This window comes from Bos grunniens, chromosome 22, assembly GCF_055505025.1.
Source record: "Bos grunniens cultivar Pamir isolate PY7600 chromosome 22, Bosgru_T2T1.0, whole genome shotgun sequence".
In the NCBI taxonomy this organism is placed as follows: Eukaryota; Metazoa; Chordata; class Mammalia; order Artiodactyla; family Bovidae; genus Bos; species Bos grunniens.
Genome location: NC_141186.1, coordinates 4,133,313 through 4,138,082, shown reverse-complemented (window position 1 = coordinate 4,138,082; position 4,770 = coordinate 4,133,313).

The following is a 4,770-nucleotide window of genomic DNA, read 5'->3' as shown; positions in this document are numbered from 1 at the left end:
TCCACTGTTTCCCCATCTATTTCCCATGAAGTGATGGAACCGGATGCCATGATCTTCGTTTTCTGAATGTTGAGCCTTAAGCCAACTTTTTCACTCTCCACTTTCACTTTCATCAAAGGCTTTTGAGTTCCTCTTCACTTTCTGCCATAAGGGTGGTGTCATCTGCATATCTGAGGTTATTGATATTCCTCCCAGCAATCTTGATTCCAGCTTGTGTTTCTTCCAGTCCAGCGTTTCTCATGATGTACTCTGCATATAAGTTAAATAAGCAGGGTGACAATATACAGCCTTGATGTACTCCTTTTCCTATCTGGAACCAGTCTGTTGTTCCATGTCCAGTTCTAACTGTTGCTTCCTGACCTGCATATAGGTTTCTCAGGAGGCAGGTCAGGTGGTCTGGTATTCCCATCTCTTTCAGAATTTTCCACAGTTTCTTGTGATCCACACAGTCAAAGGCTTTGGCATAGTCAATAAAGCAGAAATAGATGTTTTTCTGGAACTCTCTTGCTTTTTCCATGATCCAGGGGATGTTGGCAATTTGATCTCTGGTTCCTAGCGGACTACAATTCATAGGGTCACAAAGAGTCAGACACGACTGAGCGACTCAGCACACATTGATAGATATATACATTGTTTCTTATGTTTGTTATCACAAGTACACAACATATATTCTTGGGGTTTATTCCCCTTTTGGTGTGGATTCTAGAACTCTTTTCTCCAGCAAGAGGCAAGAAATCCCCATCAGTGGATGGTGCCAGGGTTTATCACACAACCATGCAAGCCGTCCTCAGCACGTTGATAGTGGTCCTCATGGTCACAAGATGGCTGCAGTAGCCACCTTATTTTCACCCACCAATATCTGGGATTAACCACCTTTTCATACTGTATCTTTTAAATAATCTTTATTAGAAGCTCCTGCCCCAAGCAGTCTTTTCTTCATGTTTTATTGGACAGAATGAAAATGGAATTAACATGATTTTCTCAAACTACAAAAGACATACTCCCCTCCTGAGCCTGGAGGAAGATCATTTTCTCAGAGCAAACAGCTGTGGCTTAGGAATGGAGTATGTACATGTGTGCATGCTAAGTCGCTTCAGTCCTGTCTGACTCTTTGTGACCCTATGACCTGATGGACTATAGCCCACCAGATTCCTCCATCCATGGGTTTCTTCAGGCAAGAATCCTGGAGTGGGTTGCCATGCCCTCCTTCCAGGGAACTTCCCAACCCAGGGATGGAACCTGCATCTCTTATGCCTCCTGCATTGGCTGGCAAGTTCTTTACCACTAGCGCCACCTGGGAAGCCCCTGAAGAATGTACTATCAACCAAAATTTCCTCCAGGAAAGAAAGAGGGAATTAAGGGAAATTAATTAGGGTAGGCAAAACCTACCTGTCTCCAATATCAAATTAACTTGTTACCCTCTCACCCACAGTATCACACTCCTCTCTGATAATGTTACCCCTCCTTAATTTACCACCTAGACACTTTATTTTCCTTGAATCAAATCTTTGCTGGTTCTCCATGAATCTTCAATGAACATGACAATGAGAATGACCTTGAAGTCTCGGTCTCCTTGGGGGCATTTCTATTCTAAAAGGAAGCTCTGGAAGGTAGAAACATACTCAGGACCTGTAAGATCCTGGGGGTCTGGCAGGCACAGAAGGATGTGTGGTCCACCTCACCTCACTGCTGCCTGCTTCCGGCCCCCCTGCCCTTCAGCTGATACGCCAGCTGACTCTCATCCCGGAGCCTCTGCCTGAAACAGGCTTTCTCTGGATGGTCACTTGATTTAATCCCTCACTTCTAAAGCTCTCTGCACATAAAGAGGTTTTTCTTAACCATCTTACAGAACACAGCACCTTCACTTCATCCTATTACCCACCTTTATGGGAGTTAAAGGCACTTATAACCACCTGAGATGGTATATGTGTGCTTATTGTCTTTCTCCTACACAGAGAGTAAATTCCATGAGGCTAGATTTATGTTTTGTTTACTGTCGGTTCCTCTGAGCCTTGAACAGTGTTTAATACATCATATGCATTCCGTTTTTATGTGTAGAATGACTGGGTGGTTGGATGGATATGTTAGCAACACGAAGCTTAAATGGTTATGTTCTTCTTGCTTAACCTGGATCAAAGCAGAATTCAATAATCCTGTACAGGCATCTTTTTCTGTCATAATAAGTGGTGCCTGTAAGTCCAGGTTAGTCAATATTTCCCTTATTTCACCTACTTCCCTCTAGGAACGGCCTTCATTTTCTAGGATGAGCTGTGTATGTTTAAAGTTAAACAGTGTGGATCTAAAACGTCATCTTTCTAACATGAAATAAAAGGTGAGTTCCAACTTAGAGAAAGGAGACACATCATACAATTGTAACACTATCTAACTAATAAAATATGCTTTAATTCTGGTTAAAATTTATTTTGCATGCCAAAAAGTAATCATATACCAAAATCTCAAAGCCATGAGAAATGTAATAAGTTTGCAACAGTAACTCAAAAAGTTACTGTGTGAGTTGGAGTTTCCATTTGATGTATTTGATACACACAAACACAACCAATGTTTCAGAGACATACAGGCAACAGGAGCATGTGGACATGATCACAAACATGAAACTAGGAGAAAGCCTGTATTAGCAGGAGGGGGCTTCTCTGGTGGCTCAGTTGGTAAAGAATCTGTGTACAGTGCAGGAGACGCAGGTTAGATCCCCAGGTCAGGAAAATCCCCTGGAGGAGGAAATGGCAACCCACTCCAGTATTCTTGCCTGAAGAATCCCATGGACAGAGGAGCCTGGTGAGCTACAGTCCACGGGGTCGCAAAGAGTCAGACACAACCGAGCAACTAACAACACAACAGAGTTCAGAAAAGGACACCCTAGGAACCACAGCTATGTACCAAAGAGCAGAAGTGATCTCTGTTAGTTGTGGCATAAATGTACCAGATGGACAGGAAGGCAACCCGACTGCAGTGACAGACAAGTGAGGGGCAGCCTGTCTGAGATAAACACACAAGCGATTCTGGCAGAACCTTGTCCCACCACCATGCTGTGCGTGGAGACAGTGGTGGTCAGTGCAGACCTAGAATCCACAGGCATCTCTAGGGAGACTGCAGGATACAGAGGACATGAGGAATGGCCTCTCCTGGTGTGCGTTAGGTGAGGAAAGCCCAGTCAGGGTCGAAGAGGGATCAGGTAACCTCCAGTTTAGAACAAGGGTACCCTTGCCTGACAAAGAGCTCTGCCCAGCTAACACCAAATTCAGAGGTGAAATTCTTGATGAATCTCCCAAGCTAAGGAGCTTGGAAGTGACAGGAGGAAAGCAGAACAAACCAGAACAGGTCCCTTTCTCTGAAAGACTTCTGCCCACTGCTCCCCTAACTCTGACAGAACCCATCCCAATTCTCAATTCTGCATATTGGGTATTTAATTCTATTTTTGTGCATGTATGTGTGCTAAGTTGCTTCAGTCCTGTCTGACCCTTTTCGACCCTCTGGACAGTAGCCGACCAGGCTCCTCTGTGCATGGGATTCCTCAGGTAAGAATAGTGGAGTGGGTTGCCATAACCTCCTCCAGGGGATCTAGGAGACCCAGGGATTGAAGCCGTGTCTCTTCTGTCTCCTGCATTGGCAGGTGGGTTCTTTACCACTAGCACCACATTTGTTTTAAATATCATATTCTCAATTAATATTTAACAATGTAGAATATCCTTATGTCATGACATATATTAAGCAAAAAATTCATAACTAGGTGGTATAGAATTACAACCATAAAACATTTTATATAACTAGCACAGCAATTCACACAAAAGTACTAAATAAATATACTCTATTATGACCGACCTAGATAGCATATTCAAAAGCAGAGACATTACTTTGCCAACAAAGGTCCATCTAGTCAAGGCTATGGTTTTTCCTGTGCTCATGTATGGATGTGAGAGTTGGACTGTGAAGAAAGCTGAGCACCGAAGAATTGATGCTTTTGAACTGTGGTGTTGGAGAAGACTCTTGAGAGTCCCTTGGATTTCAAGGATATCCAAGCAGTCCATTCTAAAGGAGATCAGCCCTGGGATTTCTTTGGAAGGAATGATGCTAAAGCTGAAACTCCAGTACTTTGGCCACCTCATGAGAAGAGTTGACTCATTGGAAAAGACTCTGATGCTGGGAGGGATTGGGGGCAGGAGGAGAAGGGGACGCCAGAGGATGAGATGGCTGGATGGCATCACTGACTTGATGGAGGTGAGTCTGGGTGAATTCCGGGAGTTGGTGATGGACAGGGAGGCCTGGCGCACTGTGATTCATGGGGTCGCGAAGAGTCGAACACGACTGAGCGACTGAACTGAACTGAACTGATTATGTTAACAATGCCCCAAAACTTGAAGTTATTTTTATTCTCCTATATCATATGTAATAGGAAAAGAAATTTACTTGGCCCTTTATTCCAAAACATACCCAGAAGCCAAACACGACCACCACTGTACAGGCCCACCCTGGTCTGAACCACCATCATTTTCACGTAGATCATACCATCCTCATCTGATCCCTGCATCCACCTCCTGATGGATTTCCTGACTCCCCTCCTGCCCACACCCCATGCCCCATCATCTGCTCTCCACACAGCAGCTAGAGTGACCACTGAAACATAAGCCAGATGCCTCTGCTCGGAACTCTCCAGCGGCTGCAGCTTGGCTCCTTCCAGGAGCCACTCTAGTGGTTGCCAGACCCCATCTCCAGCTGCTGTCCTCGTCTGACTTGTTCAATCACACCGGCTTCCCT